A 27,681-nucleotide genomic window follows, 5' to 3' on the forward strand; every position below is an offset into this window, starting at 1 on the left:
TTGAATTATTACCATAGTATAATATTTGTTTTCTTTATTCAGTGGTTATCAGCCTTATAAAACTCCACAATTGGAACTTTCAATCACCATAACTGGAAGAGTTAGATAATGCCCAAGCACATTTCTATAAAATCATCCAATAAAGAATTTAAAATAGGTTAATGCATAAAAATTTATAGTAATAATTTCCTCTCCACATACTTTTCTCATGGTCCTAGCACTAGATGCAAATATACTTAATATATAATTCTAAAAAACCCTTTGCTAAAAATAGTGGTATCCGTGTTTGCCATTTACTTGTGACAGAACACAGGTTTTATATTTATGTCTATGTTTTATAAAAACATTAAAACTGTAACTCACAAGGTAGTCCCCAAAACATCTTTATTGCTATTTAAGATACCAAATAGCTAGAGTAAGTGACCATTTCTTTGCTTAAAATATTTAAAGCTATGAAACATTTCCTGCTGTAACAACTTTGAATTATTTTGTAATAGTTATAACTTGTAAAAGGACATAAAATTTTTTCCCATCCTCTATCTCTGTACTCCGGCCTAAGAAAAAATAATAAATTACACTTGCCAAATTTTGTTACATTTCTGCTTACCTTTCTATTTAATAAATGTTTCCCCATATTTTGTCTTAGATGAGTTTTTAATCTAAATATTATATATATATATTTTTTAAATGGCCATAATAACTAAGGAAGTGTATCTGAAATAATGCAATTTCAATAAACTTGACAAACATAGAAAATAGAGTAGGAAAAGGAGAGTTATATGCACATAGTAGTACATATATTTGTGTGTGTGTGTGTGTGTGTGTGTGTATTTTGATCATTTGGTTTTGAGGCAGAAGGCTATTCCAGTATCCCACATTTCATCCTATTTGTTTTATGTGTTTATGTTTACATGGGTGGTTTTATCCATGTATGTAGTTTCATAATATTATTATCTTCTTGACTTCATTCCGGATAAAGAAAAAGCAGGGTAAATTATACTTAATATTTCAATTTAAATTATCCAGGCATTTCCCTACTAGCAGAAGATTCAAAAGAAATACTAGGGCACCTAGAACTCTCAGAAATAAATAAGTCAAAACAGTATGTCTACTGGTGATTTTCCCAACATGAGAAGTAAATTATAAAGGTACAGTGGTTGTGTGCCAAGATATTTTTGGTTTGTGTAACCAAAATGGAAGTTAAGCTTCATTTACGTATCTAAAACTGCCACTTAGTCAATCTCTTTAACATATTATAGGAACAATGTGGATAGAAAAAGTCAGGACTGTAGTTTTTTTGTATGTTTGTTTGTCTGTTTGTTTAAGATTTGTTTATTTATTTGACAGAGGGAACAAGTAGACAGAGAGGCAGGCAGAGAGAGAGGGGGGGAAGCAGGCTCCCCGCTGAGCAGAGAGCCCTATGCAGGGTTTGATCCCAGGGCCCTAGATGATGACCTGAGCTGAAGGCAGAGGCTTAACCCACTGAGGCATCTAGTCGTACAGGACTGTAGTTCTTAAGTAAAAAGAAAGCAGAAAAAAAATGTAGTCAGTCTGTATACTTACAGACTATATTCCTATAATGTAGTCACTTTTTTTAACTGAAGTATAATTGAGATACATTATATTAGTTTCAGCTGTACAGCATAATAATTTGATATTTGTATACATTGTGAATTATTCACCATATTAAGTCCATTCACCATCTGTCATCATACAAATTCATAACATTTGTTTTCTTGTGATGATAACTTTTTAAGACTTACTTTTTAGCAACTTTCAATTTTGTAATAAATGTATTGTCTAGAATCACCTGGCTGTACATTTTATCTCCATGCGTTATTTATTTTATAACTGGAAGTTTGTATCTCTTGATCTCCTTCACCCATTTTGCCCACTTCTGAATCCCCTTCCCTTTAAAGACATATTCTTATAACATAGTCACTTTACCAGTATCACTCACTTTCCTATAATCATTTATGTTCACTGTCAAAGATAAACAAATCTGGGCATTGGTTACAGAAGTAGGGGCAGATTTTATTCAGTAATCACCGTTGCAATAGGGAAGAGAGTCCAGCATGAATTGAACTCAACTTCACTGAAGGAAAAGGCAAAAAAGGTTAAAAGGTTGTGGTGTGCAAGGGGAAAAGCACCAAGGTTGAATACAGGGGCTTGGCCCATGTGACAGGCCACCTGGCTTGCTAGCTGGCACTTATCTGGGGGGAGACACAAACTTTCAGTGGTGCAACTAGGAGCATGGCTCCCACCACTTAGGCCCTTTTCCTCCCACATGGCCAGAAGGGTCAGAATTATCTCCCTGAATGTTTCCTTGTCAAAGGGTGGGCTCTCCAGTCATTGAAGAAACAGTACTGGGTAATAGATTTGCATCTCAAAGGTCAAAAGATGCATAATTGCAGGCTATTTAAAATAACAGTTCTCAGTGGGGGAGTTGAGGGGCCTATCTGCTTATCACCGGGCTTTGGCTGGAATGAACAGCAAACTATCCTGGTGGCACTGAACTTTCTCAGGCAAGGATTTTAGGAAAGCTGGATCATTTCAGGGGTGCGGCTTCACGCTAGTGGAATCCAGGCTAGAGTGTGGTCAAGCCTCTTAGGGCAAGGGTTTGGATGGAATCATCGTGTGTCCAGGGTTCTACAGTTGTCATTGTTAAGGAATTTTCTGGTTTTCATTTCAATTGCAGTATATATTACCCTGGGAATATAATGTACTAGCCAAAGGTTGAAATATTTGGCGGTTTCATTTCCATTTTATATTACTAAATTGATATTCAAAGATACTATTTTAAAATAAGATTTGAGGGTATCTGAGGGGTGGCTCTGTCAATTAAGCTTCCGACTTTTGATTCTGGCTCAGGTCATGATCTCAGGATTGTGAGATTGAGCCCCACCCACTTCAGGCTCTGCACTGGCGTGGAGCCTGCTTAAGATTTTCTCTCTCCCCCTCTGTCTCTCTCATCTCCCTTAATAAACAAACAACTAAATAAATAAAATGAGATTTGAAAACAAACCCCCATATAGATTAGTTAATAATTTACTTAAAAACACTCAATGTAAACTATTTAAACATTTTGTCAGCAAATGGTGAAACTAAGTTGAACGTTCCCAGATCTACACAAACTGGTAAAATCACGTTGGTAAGACACAATCACAGGCCTATTGATAATTTGCTAGGGTGAGGAGGACTACTTGTCTTTCATCAAGCTTTATATTTCCTAATTCAGCAGGAATGTTTACCAACTAGAAAATCGATGCTATTATTGAAGTTTTCAGAAAACCACTGAGCAAAAATAATTTTTTTTTTGATGGTTGAGCCTGCCTATCTTGAGATGTGCAATGCCCAAGGGGTCTGGAGGTAGAGACTTAACAATACTATTGGCAGAGGGCACGCAGCAGTCCAATTTTTACATGCTTCATCTGGAGACTGAATACAATGTAATATCAAGTTCCTTGAGGCTTAGATAAATGAAACAGTGTTATACACCAAAACTGGGTAGTCACCCCACCCTCCAGCTAGAGGTGTTGAGGAAGAAATTGACCTATTTCCTAAGGACCAAGAAAAACCTGAGCTCCAATGTCACTTAACATCCTTATTCAGACAGAGCTTTCTCAAGTCAAGATCAGATAAAGATACGAAGAAGAGAAAAAGAAAAAGTGGAGGGTAGGAGGGTTGGAAGGAAGGGACAGACAACAGAGGAAGACACAGAGGGAGAGAGAGGAGGGAGAAAGAGAAATAAAAAATATTGTAAAATAATACAAATATCAACCTGAAGATCCAAAAGCCTTTAGCCCTGAAATGTGCTTTATAAAAATGGGAAAACATTTTTCTAAGGAAGAGTTCCATGAAACGTGAGTAAAAATTGGTGGACACAGAATAGGTTAAAATGAAAACATAATGAATGAATAAAAATGGAAATAAACATGATTCAAAAGAATTGCATAAAAAAGGAAAAGAACAAAACCAAAATAATATTTTAAATGATATAGAAGATAACTTACAATGCAAAAAAATATATAGCAGTGTGGAGGGAAAATCTGAGAAGCAATCCTAGATTTGAGAAGATAAGGAAATAGAGGTCACTGAAGTATAGGATGTAGATTTTAGACAAATCTATGTACTTAATATATACATTAGAAAGAATGAACAGAAGTTCTATTCAAAGAAATAATGGAGGACATAATTTTTAAAATGTAACTATTTGGGGGCATCTGGGTGGCTCAGTTGGTTGAGCATCCATCTCCTAATTTCCTCTCAGGCCATGATCTTAGGGTCATGAGATCCACCCTGCACTGGACTCCACACTTAGCGTGGAGCCTGCTTAAGATTCCCTCTCTTCCCCTCTGCCTCTCTCCCCACTCCCACTCGTGTACAGACACACGTTCATTCTTTCTCTCTTTTGTAAGAAGCTTATAACCCTTTAGGAAAAACTAATGAAAATAAATCAATATTTCTGATATGTCAGGAAAGAAAAGGGCAATCTGCTACTATAAATTGTATCCTAAAATCCTAAATTCCACAAAGTCATTTATTTCATCTAGAAAAGAGCATCTGTGTAAAGTTTTCCTTTGATTGGGAAAACAAGAATTATCCTTCCTTATTCATTTTTAGTAGCAATGGAGGAGAGGGTTGAGAGAGAGCATTTGGCACAATGAAGGGACTAATTGCTGTAGAGATGAACTTTCATTTATTTTACTGTTTTGGACCCCTTCCATTCCTGAACTTGTCTAGACTGCAGTTATGTTTCTGGGTTTTTCTTTAGTTACAAATCCCATATCATCTTGGCTGCTGATGACTTGCTTCGTTTTAGCCACCAATAGGTTTTCATTTACTTTTGTTTCTCCTAGAAATGCTTTGGAGCCTCTTAACTATTAAGAGATTTAGTTCTACCATTCTAATGAGGTGTCGCAAGGAAATGGAGACAAGCAAAACGTTTAGTTTATTATCTCTAAATTTTCTTGAAATCTCTAAATTTTCTTGAATTGTTAACAAAATCATAACACACTTAAATATAGTTGAAGAAGGGACTGTAAAATAAATCTTTATAATATGGCAGGAAAAATAAAAGTGACAGAACATATGAGAAAGGAGGAATGGTGGAAGATGTATAAGGGTGCCAACTGCTTCATTTAACTGTGCTAACCAGAAGATGTTCCAATTTGCTTGAACAAGAAACAGACTTTTAAGTGTATACGTAGGGAGAAAATTTTCCTGAGTCTCTCGTGTTTTTGCATAACTTTGAAATAAAGGCATTATCATTACTATTAATTTTTGCTTTGAACTATCTTTTCAAAGATGTTTTTGTAGAAAGCAGCCTTGGAAGATAATGTCTCCCTTTGAGCAGATTTTACTCTCTAAGATAGTAAAGATAATAATTCTCACAGAGACAAAGATTGGACAGGTTTGCTGGTAGCTCCTTTCACAGAATGGGGCTTCCTCATGTCAGGCCTCCTCTTCTTTAAAAGGCCCCTCCTGCACGTCCAGGCATCATCTGATCCCCACTGTGTTAACTTATAAAAATTGCAGTTCGGGGAACAACCCAATGATGTGTCTGGAGTTATCGCTATCACATCGACTAATACATTTCCCTTTGTCTCTGGCAAAGTTTTCTATGAATTTATTGCAAGCTAACATATTAGTTTGCAAGTAAGCTAAAAATCCAGACCCTTCATATTCTTGGCACATGCTACTTAAAGATACAACAATCACCATCACTATTTAATTATATATCAAAAATTTTGAAGTGTTGGCAGTAAGTTGTAGGATATTCTAAATTATTATATGCCTCAAGGGTGGTCAGTAGATAATGTCTCATATCTATACACACATAATACACACATAATACCATAATTATGTTACACAGAGTAACGAAAAGAACAAGTAGAGGAGAAAGTGTTCAAAAGTGGTAGCCTGTGAGAAGTCTTCGAGTAGGAAGTAAAACAGAACATTGCGTTTCTCACTAGGAGATTTTTTTGTCTTTGTCATAAATTTTGTGACAATTAAAGCTGGAAATGTAATTCTTTTTTTTTTTTAAGATTTTATTTATTTGACAGAGAGAGATCACAAGTAGGCAGAGAGGCAGGCAGAGAGAGAGAGGGAAGCAGGCTCCCTGCTAAGCAGAGAGCCTGATGCAGGACTCGATCCCAGGACCCTGAGATCAAATCAGGACCTGAATCAAAGACAGAGGCTTTAACCCACTGAGCCACCCAGGCGCCCCTGGAAATATAATTCTTTAAGTATCCTGGTACAATTATCTAGAAGTGGTTAAGAGGGAACAAAAGTAAACTTATTAGGATGTAGGTCTATTTCTGTCCTATATTAAATGCGAGAAGGCAGTTGGAGTAACACCTACAGAGTTTGAAGAAAAATATGAACAAAAGTAAACTTATTAGGATGTAGGTCTGTTTCTGTCCTATATTAAATGTGAGAAGGCAGTTGTAGTAACACCTACAGAGTTTGAAGAAAAATATGAAGCCCAAGAATATAAAATTAGGATGCTTTTTCTTTCATGAATTGAAACAACAGAAAGAAATTTTCAGATACAAAGAATTTTGGAGATACACCACACATATAACTTTCTTAAAAGTATTTCTTAGATATTTAGTAGACCAAAAAAAGTTAATCTAAACAAAAAAAGAACAGGGATGGCAAATATGTGGTACAAAAGATCTGATAGATTGTGGTAATAATTGGCAACATGTTCCAAGATTCTTCTGGACAGTAATTCTCTCAGAAAACCATTATTAAATTGGACACATCAAGGATCATGTGAAGAAAGGGAAGTGGTGAGAGAATTCTTTCAGTAGGGCAAATGACCTAAACCTTATCAAGTTTATTTTGATTTCATATGCTTCAGTAAACAAATACGGAAGAATGGAAAGTTTAGGAACACACACACACACACACACACACACACACACACACACACAATCTAAATAAGATTACATTGTTTCAAAGCAAACTTATGCTTTATTTATTAACTCCTAGAAACCAATATCCAAGATGTTAAAGTAATGCCTTTAACATTTTATTCTGTATGAGTGATTTGGACTCTATAACTAAATGGCATGTATATCTTTCAACATCTCTGTACTTAATTTATTTAAAACATTACATATCCATCAGTTTAATTACAATTTTTGCGACAAATGAGTATGAGGGTTTTCTGGTTACAAGTTCCATTTTTTTTATGGATCATGTTAGGTTAAGTTTGATCTTAGGTCTTAAATATTCTTCATATCTTGCTATATAATTTGGAAGATGGAAGTTCTTTACATAACCACCATAAATATTAAAATATCTGATAATTAATACATCTTAGAGTTAAAACAAAGAAATTATAGTAAAGTACTTTTCAAGTGAAGTGTTTAGATGGTAAATAAAACTTTCATAGAAAGATGGGGTATAAGTTTGACAGAGAAGACATTTCAATTCCAGAAAAAGAGCAAAGAACATTTTCTTCCCCTCACTTTACTTTCCAAGATCACTGGAAAGAAAATCAAGTTATTCATGTCTCCAATTTCTTCCAATTTGGTAGGGAAAGAAAATACGATTTATTAAATTTGATTTGTGGCAGTGTTTAGAATGATGATTGTGCTCTAGGACATGGGCTTAAATTGTGGAAATTTAAAATTAATAAAAAATTTAAGGTGCACGTTGCTTGAGGGGAAAAATAAATCACTTACTGTCCTTTATTGACTAGTTCGAACTTATAAATTAGTTCAGATACATGAGGAAATCTTTTCCAAAATATTTTCCTGTTTGGTTTTCAGTGATTATTATTCTGGCAGGAATAATAAGTGCAAGAATACACATTATATGTGTCTTTATGCCCTGATAATTTCCTCAAGGTACTTATGCTAACATTGGATGTTCTAAAAAGAGTGGATTGAATTAAAGTTTTTGTTTGTTTGTTTGTTTGTTTCTGTGCATTAAGGAAACACTGAGATATTTTACATATATAAGATTTTAGAATTTTGGAATAATTTTTTTAAAAGATCTTATTTATTTTTTTGACAGAGAGACACACAGAGAGAGGGAACACAAGCAGGAAGAGCATGGGAGGGAGATGCAGGCTTCCTGCTGAGCAGGGAGCCAGATCCCAGGAACCTGGGATCATGACCTGAGCCTAAGGCAGCTGTTTAAGACTGAGCCACCCAGGCACCCCAGAGTAAATTTTTGTATTACCAATATGAGTGCACCAATACAGGATGAAATATTTCACAGTTTATATCATGATGCTTATAAACATTTTTATTTTTTTTTAAAGATTTTATTTATTTTATTTAACAGACAGAGATCACAAGTAGGCAGAGAGGCAGGCAGAGAGAGAGGGGAGGAAGCAGGCTCCCTGCTGAGCAAAGAGCCCCATGCGGGGCTCGATCCCAGGATCTGGGATCATGACCTGAGCCGAAGGCAGAGGCTTTAACCCACTGAGCCACCCAGGCGCCCCTTTATAAACATTTTTAAAGTAGGCATTCTATATATATAAAAAAATCCACTTTTGTATAGTGAGTTTTCTTTTAAAATGTTACTTTTAATAACTTCTCTTAAAAGCCAGCAATCATAAGGTTAGAATTTAAAGGACTGGAGATCAGTATAGAATTTTTATTATTTTGTTGTCTGTAGATACTTATAACACCATATGGCCCATTGATGCTAACATCTGTCACCCAGCCAAATATTGATTAAATCACTTGGAATTATGTGAAGCACATGGAGAGTTAAAGGAGATTTGATTACACCTTTATACATGTTTGATTTAAAACTGCTCTTTAATCAAGTAGAACTTAAATGAAGTAAATATTAAAACAGAGAATTTTTTCTCCCAAGAGAAAGTGTTTCTCACTCATGTGCATTTATATACAGAATTTCCTAACAAGAATTTAGACAAATATGCAAGACATACAATTTCATTTACCTAGTTAAAGATTTTTGACATAGTTAAATATAGTCTTGTTATTCTTTATACTTGATAATTTTAATTGGCAGCAAGGAAGATGATTTTTCACAGAAGTAAAGACTTCTGTTCTTGCACATAGCCTTGGAAGACTGCCTGGATTTATTTAAATTGCTCCGATTCCCAATAATTTCCAAATAAATATCATTGGCTTATAGATGCCTGCAGGTTAGGTTACATGAGATTGTCGTATGAATTATAATCCATGGGCTTACTTATCAAAGTACTATTTTTGTATTTGCAGTGCATTTAAATGAGACAAAATATTCAGGTACTCTGATGTCCAATTATCAGTTTGAAAAGTAAAATAAAATAATTCATACTTACCACACTGGATAAGCCTTAAATCTTAAGCATCATCTATTTGTATGCATATGCATTCATGCATCTTAATGCATATATATGTAACATTTAGTTTATAATAAGTGACTTTTACTGGAAATATCCTAGAAACAATAAGAAAAGTAGATTATTGGATATTTTTATGATCATTAATCTATTTACTAATAATCAGCAAGCATATCATAAATATATGTTATGGCAATATACTGTGAACCTTAATAGGGTAATATAAATATCATAGTTTTTGAAGTGAGATATCACATTTCTGGAGAAGTCATTTCTTACACTTACATTCAGCCAACATTATGATTTTAATTAACTTTCAGGATATTGTTGGTTCAAAATTAATAATTAAAGGGAAAAATAACCTATGGATATAAAATATTATTTAAAAGAATATATAAAAGCTGTTGTTATTAGCAAGTAGCTTTAAAACACTTGTTAATGATACTTTTAAATATAATTGATTAGGATTATAGGTATTTTTGAGATCAAATATTAATAGGAAAAAATGAGTATACTAACATTTCTATAAATATTGCTACTAACTGTGAAAGATGCATGTTTTACAGGTAGAGGAAGAATATGGTAAAATGTGGTTCTGAGATTTAGAATATATGTGTGCACAGTTGTATTTTTTTTTTTGAGAGATGCATACTTTTTTTTTTAATCTTTTATTTTTTATAAACATATATTTTTATCCCCAGGGGTACAGGTCTGTGAATATGATCTCCCTGATATGAGGACACAGTTGTATTTTTTTAATTAAATTTTTGGAAAGGTTTTTGTACTTAACCTTTGCTCCAAATCAACATCTCACGTGCCTCTCAGTCTTTTCTTAGACTAATACCTTTAAGAAAATGGTTTTGCTATTAATTGTTGAAGATAAATATTAAACACTTTATGATAAAGGTGATGGATGAAAGAGTCAAGGAGAGAGGGAGAGTTAGTACCAGTTGTCCAGAGGTAGAAAATTGTCTAGAGAGTATCAGATATTGAAGTCAACTGAGAAACATGTAATTCTTCTAAAAGTTCAAGAGGCTACTCAGCTTCAGGTCATTGCTGCTATGAGGGAGGAACAGCCTGGTATTACCTATTATTCTGATTTTTAATAGATTTCGATATGTATTTTGATTTTCAAATATGAGGGTAGTCAAAACATATTTATGGACTAGTTGTGTTCCTACAAGTCTATTATAAAAGTCTTATGCATCCAATAATGACTTTCATTTGGAATGAAACGTTACAATTTTATTATGTGGATTTGAATTTGAAGTATAATAAGATATCTTATACTGTCAGTAAAAGAAAAGTGCTTCCAGCATGAAGAGGTTTGCTGTTTCTGTACCAAAATATTTTGATTTCCTGTCATTTGTCTGAAAGCCAGAGCTTAAACTAAATACATTCTTTACTTGAATATTTTACCAGTTAGAGGCTTTATCCCTGTGTATAATACATTTTCATGTTTTTTCCAAATATTTAAAGGACTACAGATAAAATTTATTGATGCAAACTGTATGTTAACTATTTACAATAAACTCATTGCACATTAGGCAGTTTATTCTTTTCAAGTTGTTCGACTTATTCATTCACAGATTTGCCCAGAGAGTTCATACTGTGTGAAAAGTTCTATTTTAGGCTCTGAGATACAATTGCAAATAAGACAGACAAAAAGCTCACCTCTATTGATACTTATGTTTCAGTGAGAGAAACTGACACTATACATGATAAATAAAATATAAAACAGATTGCATTGTGATGTGTATCTGTAATAGGGAAATAATTTAATTATTGGGAGATGGGGGAAAGGAGAGCAAATTTTGAACATTGAGCTACTTTGTCAGGGAAGACCCCATTGAGTAAAAAAAGTGAAGTTAACATAATTTAAGGTATCTGGTAGGAAAATATTGTAGACTAAAGTTCAACTTTTTTTTTTTTTAATATCATTATCTACCTTCTTAGGAGCCTTTTTCAGACATTTCTTAGCTGTCCCACTACATGAAATCCAATCCAAAGAATAACATTTTGACCAGTAGCGCTGAACATTGGAGGAGTAAAACTAATTTTAATATCTGAGATTGTTTTATCATTGAAGAGTCTATTCTTATTCTCTTGTGGGGTGGGGGTGTCGACCATATTAAGAATATGTTCTCTAGTCTTAGAAACAACAAATGAAAAAAAAAATTGAAATCCATTATATTGGAGTATGTGCATGCCTAGGAAAACACATGTTCAATTTTAATTAAAACATTAAGAATTTAAAGAAAACAAAGAACAGAGCATTAAATCAAGGTTAGGGTCCTTCTATTTACAGGGACCTACTGCATAGGTCATTCATGCAGAAGTTAGTCCTGCTTGAAGTAATTTCTAGATCAAGGTGGTGAGGGATTTAAACATTGGCTGTTGAAGGCATAACAGACTGGGTTTTGTCATAATGTGGATAAGAAATGTGATAGCAAGAAAGGAGACAGCCAGCACAAACTTTGGTTTTGTCATAACAATTGAAAGAATGAAATAGATCTGAACTGAGGGAAAGAAGACAGCAGAGGAACTGATCTAGGAGGTGTGTTGGTGTTACTCATTCTTGCAATTTCATACAAGTTGTTTCTGAATTATAGTTTATTTTATATCCCCTATCTGTGCTATCATTATTAACAGATCTTAAGGGTTATTTTAATTAAAAAAAGATGCCAGAAATATTGCATTTATTTAAATAATGAGGCTGTTTTTCTATAATTTTGCAGACTACTCCTTTTTGCAGTTTAAGTCAGTTTCAGTAGTATTAGAGACAATATATTCATAATTGTCATCTAAGTATGTATGTGCACTTTCAAATGTATATTGGGTGCACGCATGCATTTGATTGTACTTTGATTGTCTTTAAGATTCACAATTGTCTCACTCACTTGAAAGGACTCATTGATAAATCAAACTAAATATCGATGTTTAGTTTAAATAATTTATATCCAAATTTTAAAATCTTAAAGTTAAGATTAAATGACTTATAGGTTTCCTTTTTCACCTTCACCTTCCCTATCGAGTGATTACAAAATGACTGAATTCTGGAATTAAAAAAAATAATAATTCACAGACAGCATAACCTATTTTGAGATAGAAATTGATAAGACCTCTTATATAGTAAGCTTGTTATTTTTCTAAAGACCACATCTAGTAGTATCTATTAAGCTTTAAAATACATATATATTCTATGAAGCACCAAGTAAACTTCTCTATAGTTAACCCTATTTTTTAATAACATTCCCTCCTTGTGTTGACTTTTTGTTCTCTAATTTAAAATGCTCTGAGGACACAAATGTCAAGTAAATTGCCTATAATTGCATTCATACTTGTTATTAAATTCCATTAATAAGTATACTCTAAATATATATGGAAAGGAAAGTGTGCATTCAGGCTTTAATTTTCATGCTACTCCTCTGCCTATTTTCTAATCAATTCTGAAAAAAGCCTTAAGATGCTCTTCAGCTTCTACTCTGGAGGTCAACGAGGACAGCAGGAGCAGGGAGCTGATAAAACGGGGGGTACCAGGCAGAGCGAGCCACCGTGATTATTTCCTCAGTGTCTGTTTTGCAGAAAGATCTTGTTATCTCAAAACTCAAGAAGATTGTAAAGGTTATTTTTCAAGGTAGGGGATGTGTCAAAAAAAAAACACTCAATCATGCTGTCAAAGATTTGTGTAGCTGAAAACAGAATGTATATTAGAAAATGTATTTGTCTTCTATATCTGATAAAACTGAGAATTCAAAATTGATAATTAAATTTGTTTTCTAAATTGGATGAAGCCAAGCAAGTGAGGATTCTAAAATACTATTTTGACTAAGATGTGTAAGTATTTTCAAAAGTAATGAAATTAAAAAAAAAAAAGTTCCACATCACAGAAACTAGAACAGAATGGAGAGTTAATTTCATGTTTCATATTATTTTAACTTCTAATTTAATTATTGATAACATAGCTATAGCAAGGATACGTATTTCTAAATATGAAACATACACTTCCTTCTATAACATATTTATCTTAACCTATTTCTTTACTTAATAAAATATCTTTAAAATATTTGGGGATTTTTACAATGTAATAGTGTGTGTGTTTTAAAAGAGGAAGGCATAAAAATGTTGACATATCAATAGCATTGCAAGCAACTCTTTGAATTTTAAATAAGAGCTTCTCATATTACCTTTTCAAGTAATAATTCAAAATTTATTTGCATTTTTTTCTTTCTTAAGATTCTACTTCATGGTCACAAACTGTTGCAAAAAAAACTATAAAAATAATTTATAGATGAATTTTAATAGTGAAAAGTGTGAAAATAAAAAAAGCAAAGAAGGCACTTATTTATCTTCCATGATTTTTGTGAAAAATAAAACATTTACTGATTGAGCTATCTATAAACAATTCTTCTTTGAAAGAATAACTTTTACATCACATATAGCATTAGAAACAGTGAATGCATATTTGACTAAAATACTTAAAAGGAGTACAGTGAGTGACAAATGACTACCATTTGATTATATTTCTAATTCATATATGTTCATACTCAACCATTTTAGGTAATCTGAAATCTTGTAAAATTATACATATGTTGTAATTATGTTTATACCCCAAATCCATAAAATCAATAGATCCCAAACCATAATTTGAAAATAAAAAAGTTGGGCGCCTGGGTGGCTCAGTGGGTTAAGCCGCTGCCTTCAGCTCAGGTCATGATCCCGGGCTCCTGGGATCGAGTCCCACATTGGGCTCTCTGCTCAGCAGGGAGCCTGCTTCCTCCTCTCTCTCTGCCTGCCTCTCTGCCTACATGTAATCTCTCTCTGTCAAATAAATAAATAAAATCTTTAAAAAAAAAAAGAAAAGAAAAGAAAAACGTTGTCACACAATTATATAGTAAAATAATTACTGATATTAATGTTTTCATTTACCTATGATATTTCTCTATTTTTGCATCCAAACTCAATTTAGAAATACAAGAGCTGTACCACATTCATTATGGATGGGAGGAATTATTAAGTTCTTCAATTAATGTAACTTTCTGTGATTATATTCCAGAATTATAAAATGATTGTCACTAAAATAAAGATTTAAAATAACATAATAGACAATGCCTTCTATAATATGGTTACACAAAATAAGGAACTATTTTTTTCTGGAACAATTTAATTTGGACTTTTTCTTGTTTCTACCTTTAATGCTGGAAATGTAGAATTTAATAACCTCTTCATTAAATATTTGAGAGAATTACATGCCATATACTACACTAGAAGCTGAATAAGGCAGTAAGATTAAACCTTGAAAAGAATACTTACAAGTATGCTGAACATTACTGAAGAAAAGAATACCACAAGTTGAATTAAGAAAACCCAGAGGAATGCATCCCTAATATGGTGTAAGGAAAGGAGACTGTACATCCCATTTTGCCTGGAACAGTTTAATTTATGTCCATTACCCAGGCATAATTATTAATAATTGCCCATTTGACTATAAGGTTGTCACTGCTTAAACAATAAATGATATTGTCACCCTAATTAAGAGTATCTTAATTATCACATTCTCTCAATCGCACTTCTAACTTCTCTGAAATAACAGATATTTAAAAACTAGGCTTTTCAGGAATTCACCAGAATGTACAGTGATGATTGAAAAGAGCAACATCTTATTGTTGTTTTGTTGTTATAGAACAATACAAGAGGCTAGGCTATTATGACCTTATGGAACTTCTTATAAACTTACCTGGATGGTGGTCAACTTACTTTTACATGGAGATGTCATTAGGAAGTATACAGAAAAAAAAATCAAAATTATTCTTTAAACTAAGTTGTGGATCCTTTTAATTTAAGTGAATAGGTACTTAGCTATGATTGAAAGGGCCATGGCAGGAAGAATGAAGAAATAAAAATTTGGTAAGTTGTTTGTCACAAAGCTATAGTTTATATTGACTAAAATGTAGAATACTTAATATGTACTTGAGTTTTATTTCATAAAAAGTATCCAATGCCATTAAAAGGAATATATACCTTGAATTTTTTATTTCCTTCATAGAGGTAGCTTCTTAATCACCCTAAAAGACCCCCTTACATTGTAAGAACTACTGTCCAGAGGATGAGAGATAAGAATTTGTTTAGCTGTTTTTGCCTATTATGTGCCATGCATAACCAGATACTCATCTCTTGATTTTTCACTCCCTTTAGTGCTGACAAACTTAGGTGTCCACCACAGGTTTTCCCCTTTTCTGTGAAAATCTGTGGTTTCCAGTCAGTCAGGTACTGTGACATTGTTACTTCTTGGCTTTAAGCAATAGAAACCACTTTTGATTAGGCAACGTAAGTTCATCAAAAAGTTCATTGAACCAGTGGAAAGCAGAAACACCAGAATCTCACAGGAATTAAGAAAGACAAGGCACAGCAAAATTCGTTCCACAGAAACAGTTTAAGCCAGTATTGCTACATGTTCACTGCTTTAGAACACTGGTGGCTAGACAGCTCCACTAAACCACTTTCGGTTAATTTTCTCTCCTGACTTCACTGTATCCTACTGAATGATATTTACTCATGGCTTTGAAAGATGGCCAACAGATAAAGAACCAACGAAGAAGGCCAACGTGTGGTTGGTGGGTGCTACATGGGGACTATGATTCCTCAATTCTCATTCATGTGGTTTCTCATCTTGCAAGGAGTGAGGTTTAGATAGTGGCCCCAGAGCAATGTTTGAAGAGGGAAAGAAAGAAGTTAGTTTGGATCATCTCCTGAATATTCAAGATGTCATCTGTGAACCATTTTCTGGGTCAATGGAAGTCATATTTCCAGCCCAGATTCAATGGATGAGGAAATATATCCTGCCTCTTGATGGAGAATGGCAAAGATATTGCCAAAGAACATAAACATAGCATTAGGAAGAATCATTGAGCCCATTTAAAAAAAAAAATCAACCCCAATGCCTCAGACAAAAAAGAATATAGATAGTTAATTTATTTACTCTTAAGATTTTATTTCTTTATTAGAGACCAAGTACAGGGGCAAGTACAAGACCAAGACCAGGGGTAGGAGTAGCACCACCCGAGGACACAAGGCCTCATCCTGGGACTTGGGGATCATGACCTGAACTGAAGGCAAATGCTTAACTGATTGAGCCACCCAGACACCCCTAAATGGTCCATTTAGTTACAAAAAATTATTTTATTCTATTAAGTGTACATTAGGTTGTAAAATAAAACCTAGATGAATATTTCAATGAGAGGAGAGTACCCTTTTGACTGCTTTTTCTTTTTCATGATGACATTTTATTCCCAAGTCATTCAAATATGTTTTCAAAAATAGAGCAGAATGTTTTCTGAATACAAAGATCTTATTGATTCATTCTATTTTTTTGCAACTACAGATAAAAAGGGATATCCAGGCATTAATAAATAATTTCAAGAAAATATAACATTCACAGTAGAAAATATGTGGCATCTTTCAGCATGAAGAGAGAAGTATGAGATAATTAAATAAAAAATGACATAATTTTAGTTGTGTCTGTATCTTCTGTTGTGGGATAGGCCTTTATTGTTCATAGCAAAACACCATGTTGGGAACAGAGAATTCATCAGTTTCAACTGACTTACTTATTATGAATTCTTAGGAGATAGGGAGAAAAAAAGGAAGCCATGTATGGGGTAAAGGAAATGACTTTTGTGTTACTTGACTTCTACCATCTTAATACAGAATAGTAAAAGACTTTTTGTTACTTTAGCATTCCACTGTTCACCACCTTGACTCATTTGCAAGAATTCATGGTCATCACATTGGTTGTAGAATCTAATTTATTTGCAGACTTTCATGGAAAAGAAGTTTACAAATCTCCCTTGCTAATATTTTTTTAGGGTCTAGTATGAATTTCTGACAAGTGTATTTTCCCGTTGTCCAATCTAACTCACTCCTGCTGTGATTTAAAAAAAAAAAAAAAAAAAAAACCATGTCTTTAACTCTCAGTGGAAATGAAGAGCAGCTGGTTATAACACTCCTTCTTGAAGGTCACAGTTTAAAATTCATTTATTTAATCTTTTCTGACAAAACTTATGTATCTTAAAATTTGTTTTTTGCAAGTTAATTGAAAGTTTTTAAGTGATCACATGTCATAAAACTGTTAGTACATTAACATAGCAATAGACCAACAAAGTAGAGATATTCCCTGTATGAACTTCCCCTCTTGGTTACTGAATTACCTGGATTAATTGTTCTTGAAATAGATACAGTTCAGGTTTTTATTTTTTTAATTTTTTCTTCCTTTTTGGATCACAGTCATTATATTATGTGTAAAAATGTATGTGCAAGTTAGAATATGAAAAGAAAAATGAGTAGGTACAAAATATTAAACTTTAACTTAGAAAAACTGAAAAGTCTTTACGAGTCAAAGTCTTGATTTCCTTAACTTTCCAATATGAGCAGCGAGAACATCACAATCTAATGTGGTTTTGGAGTTGGTTGAATGATGCATAAAATCTGTTGGATTGTGGAATGCATTCAAATAGATAACAGTCAGTAGACAGAGTTGACACTCTTAGGAGAGAGTACAGATTTGTCCAAGGGATATATGGCATAGTGAACTTCAGAAAGACCATCACCAAATGTGTAATAGGCTCCAATATCTTTTCTCTATACTGCTTGTTTGATATAACATCTCAGCCTGAATGCCAGTTTTTTGCAGTAATGTTAGCAGCTTGAAGGATTGCCCACCAACATAGCCTTTCGATGGATTTAGAGCTCCCACAGTTCTAAACTCACCAGGGCATCTTTCTATGAATTTAATTCGTGCCTTGGAAAAGATCAATATGAGACTATAATAGCTGCACCAAAAGATTATTTTCTCTACCACTTTTAATTTGCCCTATATGCCATTTGAATTATATGAAACAGATTTGTAATAAACAAGCTTTTATAAGGAGAGCTATTCAGAGGATGCAGTGGTTGGGAAAAAAATAAAACAAAAAACAACAGAACAAAAAAATGAAACAAAAAACCCCAGAATCTTCTCTATTACTTGACAAAGGGTGAACCGTTTGTTACTCACAAAGCTGTAGGAAGTCTGGTGGAGCTTGGATGTGAGAAAATATCTTACACTGGTTTTCATATTTTTGACCACTCTTTAGATTCTTAACAACACTCTAGGGAAATCAAGAAAAAAATAATGTTTCAGGTATGATATCTTATCTATGAGAAAATTGACAACCAGTAAGCCTATTGGTGAATTTTCTTGTTTATTTGCTCCAAAGTGTGAGAACTATGTGTCTAGAGGACTCCACAGATAAGGACTTGGTACTTAATTTCATCATTTTTTTTTCCAGGCATGCAACAAGTGCAGCTTAAAAGGCCCACACTCAGGTAAAGCTAACCTTCTTTTTTTTTTTTTTTTTTTTTAGTTAATTAACATATAATGTATTATTGGTTTCAGAGGTTCAGGTCTGTGATTCCTCAGTCTTATATAACACCCGTGCTCATCACATCACATGTGCTCCTTAATGTTCATCACCCAGTTTCCCCGTACCCCCACACCCCTCCCCTCCAGCAGCCCTCAGTTTGTTTCCTATGATTAAGAGTCTCTTATGATTTGTCTTCCTCTCTGATTTCCTCTTGTTTTATTTTTTTTCAGAGGATCATAAAGGACGTGAAAAAAAAAAGTGAAAAAAAGCTAACCTTCTAACATTTGTCACTAAATAGCCATTTTTCCACTTTATTAAAAGTGTATTCTATTATCATGTGCTGTTCCCCTCTATCTTTAGATCTCTTAGACTTTCAAGTCAATCTCTCTATAGTTTATTTTCACATAAAATTCACCACAATAGTCTACCAACTAGCCGGAGACCAACTGCTCCATGTTGTGCTGGATCTCATTCTCCTTCTGAGATCACAGACCTACGTGGGACAGAGTCTCCTGCAGATAAGACAGCTGCAAGAAGACAAACGGGAGAGGTGAGGTTTCTTTTAGACCTAAGCTCAAAATCAAAACAATCACTTCAGTACGTATATCACTGGTAAAACAGGTCACTTGGCGAAGCCCAAGTTAAGGTTCACATACATACATTTATTGTTGGTGAGAGGGACACAAAATCGCATGCCAGGATGCATGGTTACCAGGAAGGATAAAAATTTAGTGTCAGTAATAAATTTCTCTTATAGCTCTCAATCTGTTCGTCTCCCAAAATTATCCTTTTCTCCTAGCTCCCTCATTGTCCCCATGCAGAAGATAAAGGAATGAAAGTTACTAAAATATTTTCCCTCAAATGTAGGACTAGAATAAGAACCTTTCTTTGGGGACGCCTGGGTGGCTCAGTTGGTTAAGCAGCTGCCTTCGGCTCAGGTCATGATCCCAGCATCCTGGGATCGAGTCCCACATCGGGCTCCTTGCTCAGCCGGGAGCCTGCTTCTCCGTCTGACTCTGCCTTCCACTCTGTCTGCCTGTGCTCGCTCTCGCTCGCTCTGACAAATAAATAAAATCTTTAAAAAAAAAAAGAACCTTTCTTTGTCTGTCTGTCTCTCACTACATACATGGGTATTCTCTATTTTTCTCGTAGGTTGTTATGTAGATATCTTCCATATCAAGAGAAAATCTAATTATATTTTACAGAGGATTTTTATGAAGAGTAGATATTAAATATTATTGAATGGTTTTTGAAAACTATTGGAATGATTCATGCACTCATTTATTCAATCAGTATTTACTAAGGGCCTACTAAAATCTATATTTGTAGGGGGAAATGAAAACAATAAAAAAAAAAAAAAACCAGACAAAATTCCTTGCCCTGTGGACTTACATTCTACTAGGGTAAGAAAGACTATAAAAAAATGGTAAAAATAATCAATAGTTAAAATGTGTGTTATGGTGAATTGTGTTTAGTGGTAAAGACAAAAATAAACCAGGGGAGGAAAATGGAGAGTGGATAGGAGGGAAGGTCGCAAATACAGGTAGGGTGACCAAGACAAACACACAGAGATGAATGAGGGTTCAACATCTCTAAAGGAAATGACTTTTTTTCCCCTAACATGTGGAATGAAATATACTTATATCCTATATTAAAAAATGATTTACTTCAAAGATGAAATGTTGCTGTGTTATATTGCTTCTTTATTGTGTTACTGAGTTACATTTGTTACTATTTAAATGGTGAGTAAATATTCAGAAGTGTAATTGGTCTTTCCTGCTGCTACACTGTTTGCCAGTTTCTTTTTCTGATCAGAATTTCCCTAGATTCTCAGTAAACACATTAAAGTTTCTTTCTTGATTATGTTCTGTAATAATGTAGATCAGAACTATTATTTCTTTAAATATATCGGAAACAACTCTCTAGTAAACCTTATTGGCTAGGTCTCTTATTTGTAAGGCAGATAACTCTACATTAATTACTTGAACTGTCTTGATGTTTTTCAAAAAAAAATATGCCTTCTTTTGGAAGAATATATATGTTCAAATGAAGAATATATATGTTCAAATATCAGGAGATAAACACTTTCTACTGTGCTAGGATTCAATTAATAGATCTATTGATTTTTATTTTTAATGAATGAAAAGGTTCAGAGTCCAAGAACAAACTTCAGTTAGAAGACTCTATTTTATAACTTGGTATGCTTCACATGTGTCAAATAGTATATGTATTATTGAAATAGATAGTAGCTAATATCTTCATGGGTTTCTCCTATATTAGCTCATATATATAAAGGCTTGTCAGTCATTTGAACATAGACTTTGTGACAATTACTTTTATGTATCAACTTGATTGAGTCATAGGATAGCCAGATATCTGGATTGTTTATTGTTATTATTGTTGAGTGTGTTTGTGAGAATGTTTCCAAAAGAGATTAGCATTTCAACTAGTAGAATGAATTAAATAGATTGCCCTTTATTTATTTATTTATTTATTTATTTATTTATTTTGACATTTGGCAATTGTTGATTACAAATATACAGAATGGTGAAGTGTTCTAAGAAACGTTGAATGCAGTATTTAATAACAAGTAACAAGAAACAAAGCAAACCTGCTTCAAAAGATTAGAACTTATCAAACATGGAAGTACTACCCTGTAAGCATGTGTCTTTCAAAACCACGACTAATGTGCTAAGAATGGACCAGCTCTCTTTTACTGTCACATTTGACACTCTTACTGTCTATTTTTATTAAGTCCCAACATAATTTACTTCAGTTCAGGAACAGATAGGTGTCTCTGGGACTGAGAAAGTGTAAGACCTTTGCAAACATGGAGACAGTCCCATTTTCAGAAAGTGTTAGAATAGCAGTGCTCCTTCCTGCAAAGACCAAACACTTCTGCTTAGAAATCTGTTTGTGAATCTACCCTCCAAAGATCCAAAGATCCAAAGTTGATCCAAAGATCAACTCTTTGCTCTAAGTGAATGGGCATAATCCATTCCCTTGAAGGCCTGAGTAGAACAAAAATTTGGGGAAAAGGAGAATTTGTGCTTTCTCTCTGACAGATTGACCTGACAGATTGACCTGGAACAGTGATTCTCTCTTTCTCTTAGAATTCCTGGTTCTCAGGCGTTCAGACTTACACTGAAATCTACATCATCAGTTCTATGGTTCTCCAGCCTTAGAACTACATCCCTGGCATTTCTCAGCCTCCAACTTGCAGAGGTAGATTGTAAGACTTCTCAGCCTCCAAAATCATGTCAGGCAATACTTTCGAAGAAGTTTCTTTCTAGACACAGATACATACATCTTATTGATTGTATTTCTATGGGAAACTATGACTAATACTACTTCATCTCTTTCAAATGTTTGTATGGAAACAGGAACTCACCAAATTCCACCTGCTTGGATGTTAGGGCAAAGTTACACCGATAGTTAAACTCTATGGTTAATTAATATTCTCTCTTGAGAATATTGTGTGTTGTACCTCCATCTTTTATATTTATGAAGATTAAAAATGAAGATATCCAATTAAAATTTATTTTCCTTATTCATATCTTTAAGAATCTGGTTACCTGTATTCTCTAAATGAGAGTTTCAGAGTAGAAAACTTGTGGCAATCCTTATAACATAATCCAATATATAACTATCAGCTAAAAAATAGTTGTGCAAATATATGTTAGTATCTAGTTTAGAAGTATTTTTTTTAACTAGGTGGATATAGTAGTCCACATGAAAAAACATGAGAAGAATGTGTGGGGAAATAGAAAGGAATATAAATGTAGACACTTCTTTTAGACTACTATTTTTACAATAGACAATAGAGAACTAAGAATTTCCTAGAGGGAATTGGATCAAGAGAATTTGTTTAATATGGATTTTTAGAATAAAACCAATGAAATACAAGAGAAAGAATTCTTGATCATAAAGGGTGAGAGAGGAAGATTTTGGTGTTGAAATCCTGGAGTTAATGGAGGGTTATGGCATCCAGATCACAAATAAAAGAACTTAGATAAAAGTAAAGGCATTTTAGGGTGACTGACTGGCTCAGCATATGACTCTTGATCTCAGGGTTGTAAACTCAAGCCCCTTATTGAGTATAGAGATTACTAAAAAATAAAATCTTTAAAAAAGGGGGAATTTATTCTTTTTAAAAAGAGGTATTTATTTATTTGTTTATCTGTTTATTTATTTAAACAGAGCAGGGGGAGGAACAGAGAGAGAGGGAAAGAGAATATCAAGCAGACTCCCCGCTGAGTGTGGAGCCCAATGCAGGGCCTATCTCATGACCATGAGATCATGGCCTGAGCCCAAATCAAGAGTATGACCTTTAACCAACTGAGCCGCCCAGGCACCCTTAAGAGCATTTCTTAATTTGTGATATGGACAAAGTCAATATAAACCTTCAAATGAAGAGCATTGTTAAACCCGGTTGTGGAAGTATGAGGTTTTCTCCTCTGACTGCTTTAATTTTTTTTTTTTCAAATGAAATGTTATGGAATGTTTTCTGATAAGTATATGGGTACAGGGTGTAAAAGGGATAAAGTTTTAAATAAGAAGATGAGATATAAAGAAGCTATATAGGAACATGGGAATGAGAAGTTAATAGATACATATAGTAATTCCATTTGGGATTTGTGCACATAAATAAAGTGGGATCATGTAACACTGTAATGTGCTTTTCCTATTAATATTCCAAGTTGGGTATGAACCCAGAATGGACTAATAATGGGATGCGTTTGTCCAGTTGCAGTGAAAGATGGGAAGAGTAACATAAGAATTTAGGCAATACCATGGTTACAAAAAGAGATAAGGAATCATACATAGTGAAAAACTGTAACATTGATATGTAGGAGTTCTCAGTGGAGTCAAAGGATTACAGAAAATAGCACTTGGAATAGGTGAACTAGGGGGATAAAACACGTTATCTGGGGGACAATCTTTTTAAAATACACATTTCAGAGAAAAGGCAGTTATCAATGCTGAGAATCTCGAGTGTGAGCATGTAAGCAGTTAGCTCAGGTAGAGTAGGAATATGATCAGTGTAATTCTGATTTTGTATGACATCTTGGCTGGATTTCCTTCATTGCTCTGTAAATATTATTCTTGAAGACTTTCTGCCACTGAAAGCTATAAGGGAGACCTTTAAAACCATCCTAATTTTACCTCTTAACCTACTTGAATTTTATCCACTCTCTGTGAGTACTTCAATAGGCACAATATATGTATTATATTTTATATAATTATTTCACATAATTAAGCACTGATTATAACTTAATTAATCATTGGCTATTAATTTTTGCCTTAAGTTGTCTGTTCCATTTTTTCTTAACTTTTGATATTTTTTATTCTACTGTATTTTAAAATAATTTTCTTCCATATTTTGTATTATCTACTTTAGGTGAATTGATTACGTAGTTCTTAAATATTCTTATAATGTGTACTTCACAATTATTATCGTCTTTCTAATTAATTTTATTTAATTTACCTCTGATTCCTCAGTAATTATTTCAAGTTTCTCATTTAGTCTATTGATTTGGATACTAATATAAGGGAAAACTGATACTATTTTTTTACTCATACTTGTTCCTATAATTTTGCTTTTTCTCTCAGTTTGTTTAGTTCTGCATTATTTGTTTATCTTAATGAAGCATTTGAAATATAACTTATTTTAATTGATACTAATGTTTCTTTTATTATCCTAGGTGTGAAAAAATGTTTTTTACTTTATTTTTAATAAGTCATGATTTCTTCTTTTTTTCCTTCTTTTATTTTTTCCTCCTCAGTTTTTGCCATCTTTCTAATTTTAACATGGACAGCCTTACCTAAACTAGATATTTTTCGTACAGAATATGTAATTGATTCTTCCTAGCTTCATTGCACTTTGTCTGAGACTTTTTTTCTTTCCAGAGGTTAGACATGAGGGCTAAGTTTATAGAATTTTAGTCTCCGTATTCTGCATTTGCCATAGACTAGTGTTTGATCTTTTAAAGTGTATTTGTGAAGTGTGTAAACCTGGTGATTCACAGATCTGTACCCCTGGGGATAAAAATATATGTTTATAAAAAATAAAAAAATTAATTAAAAAAAGCGTATTTATGTTAAAAATCCTCAAATCACTTCTGATTTGGATAATATTTTATCCTTATCCAGGGTATATTAAGCTTTTGAATAGCTTTTTCTACTTCAGATTGATGCCAAGAACTAGTTAAAGCACCAGTGTTTGTTGTACATAAAATCGCTAATCTGTAGTAAAGAAGGGAAACTTCAAAGAGTGCAAAATGTCTGTTTTTCTCTGTCTACCAGTTACTGAACTTCTCAGTTTTCTTTTTCTATATTATTCCCTATACAATTGCCACTTTCTAGTAACACCTGAAGAATAAGGCTGATTCAGGATTAATTAGTGTCTTCCTAACTGTCACCTAAGGAAAAGAGAATAAGGTGATATTGCTTTCATTTCCTTTATTTGTGCTAGGATTACTATAGAATCACAAATTGGTTTCTCTCAGGAGGACTCTGAGACGGAGATTTACATGCAGGAATTGTACTGGCAAACACTGTAAGAATCAACATTTCTAGTAAGTGTAAATAAATAGAATTGAGTAGTAGTAGAAGTTCAACTAACAAAGATCCCATCCAAAGGAGCACTAGAACTGGAATGGCACTCAGAGTGGAATCAAATTGGAGCAAGGTATCTGGGCCTTTATACTGTCGACCCAATCAGTCCTTGGACATGGGTTGTTCTGAGCAGGGTGTAATGACATTGCCTACGCAGCTCTCTTCAGCCCATGGCCAAGCCTGGAAGTAACTCAGCAGAGAGTTTTGTATGCCCACATTTTCAGCACTAGGAGAATGAATGTGTCAGACCAGAAGTAGGAGGGAGGGAGTGAGGAATCTGAATATTACACAGGAAAATTCATTATAGTTTAGAAAGACTTTTGGCCTTATAGTCATTTGGTGTTTCTCTGTATTCTTCCTAAATCCCCTCAGTCTGCTTCTCTTATATAGATGGTATCTGTGAATTTTTCATATTGTTTTCCTGCCACCATTCCTATGGCTGCTGAAAATCATTTAAATGCAAATAAGATATGACCTACCTAGTATATATTTTTAAATGTGTTGGTAAAAAAGCAACATATCCATTCTGCCATATATATTTGAAATATAAATTTATGCAAAATTTCTGAAGTAAAATTTGGCAATATATTTTCAAAAACACAGCTTAAACATAATAAGAAATTAACCAATTAAAATATGGGATTTAATATAGTGGAAAAGTATATAAGTTCTTAAAGGAAAATGCAGGTTACACAAATATGAGAACTTTATGATTACACTGAATACTTATTTATATGCAGATACAAATATAAAAGAACCTGAAAGGAAGCATAATAAAAATGTTGTTGCCTGAAATTGAATTATAGATTATTCCCTTTAGAACTATCATGTCAGTTTTCCAGTTTATGCTTTCATAATCAATATAAACACATTAATGTGCTATTAAAGGAATATTTCACCATGGTCATACAGATTTATTCATGGCCTGCAAGGGTGATTCAATAGTCATAAATCAATCAATGTGATACAACACATTAATACAAGAAAGAATAAGAACCATATGATCCTCTCAAAAGATACAGAAAAACATTTGACAAAGTGGAGCATACATTCTTGATAAAAACCCTCAACAAAGTAGGGATCAAGGGACCATAACTCAACATTATAAAGGTCATATACAAAAGACCCACAGCTAACATCATTTTCAATGGGGAAAAACTGAAAACTTTTCTATGGTCAAGAACAAGTTCTGGACGTCCACTCTCACCATTGCTATTTAACATAGTAATTGAAGTCCTAACCTCAGCAGTAAGACAACTAAATGAAATAAATGCATCCAAATCAGAAATGAAGAAGTCAAACATTCACTCTTTGCAGATGACATTATACTGTATGTAGAAAATCTGAAAGATTCCACCAAAAGTTGCTAGGACTGATAAACAAATTTAGCAAGATCACAAAATATGAAATCAATATACAGAAATTTGTTGTATTTCTACATACCAATAATAAAGCAGCAAAAAGAGAAACCAAGGAAGTGATCCCATTTACAATTGCAGCAAAACCCTAAGATACCTAAGAATAAACCTAACCAAAAAGGCAAAAGATCTGTACTCTGAAAACTATAGAACACTTATGAAAAAATTTGAAGATGACACAAATACATGGAAAACCATTCTACACTCACAGTTAGAACAAATATTGTCAACATGTCTATACTACCCAAAGCGATCTACACATTCAATGCAATCCCTACCAAAATAATACAAGTATCTTTCATAGAGGTTGAACAAACAATCTTAAAATTTGTATGGAGCTGCAAAAGACCCCCCCCACACACACACAAAAAGTTTGTTTTTCCTGGGACACTTCTTTACTGTTGTTAGGAAAGTATAGTTACAATAGTTTCTCTAGGTGTGGAAAGAAACACTGTCTCCACATCTTGAAAAAGCAAAACAAAGCTGGAGATATCACAGTTCTGGACTTCAAATTGTATTACAAAGATGTAGTCACAAAAACAGGATGGTATCAGCACAAAAGCAGACACATAGATTAACTGAACAGAATAGAAAATCCAGAAATAGACCCACAACTAAATGGTCCACTAATCTTCAACAAAGCAGGAAAGAATGTCCAATGTAGAGAAGACAGTCTCTTCAACAAATAGGACAGCCACATGCAGAATGAAACTGGACCACTTTTTACACCATACACAAAAATAACTTCAAAATGGATAAACAACCTCAATATGAGACAGGAAAACATCAAAATCCTGGAGAAGAACACAGGCAGCAACCTCTTTGACCTCAGACATAGCAACTTCTTACTAGATGTATCTCTGGAGGCAAGAAAAACAAAATCAAAAATGAACTATTGGGACTACATCAAAATAAAAAGTGTTTG

At 33.5% G+C, this 27,681-nt stretch overlaps 1 long non-coding RNA gene across 1 annotated transcript in view; it reads left to right on the forward strand.

The window, feature by feature from the left end:
• The window catches only part of LOC309860907, a 40,985-nt gene extending 22,304 nt beyond the window's left edge, over window positions 1–18,681 (forward strand). Inside the window, exon 3 of the long non-coding RNA XR_014309700.1 lies at window positions 18,646–18,681. This is a non-coding gene — a long non-coding RNA (uncharacterized lncRNA). The remainder of the gene's footprint in view (window positions 1–18,645) is intronic.
• The last annotated feature ends 9,000 nt before the right edge of the window (window positions 18,682–27,681 follow it).

The sequence above is a fragment of the Mustela nivalis genome (assembly GCF_964662115.1).
Source record: "Mustela nivalis genome assembly, chromosome: 3".
Classification (NCBI taxonomy): domain Eukaryota; kingdom Metazoa; phylum Chordata; class Mammalia; order Carnivora; family Mustelidae; genus Mustela; species Mustela nivalis.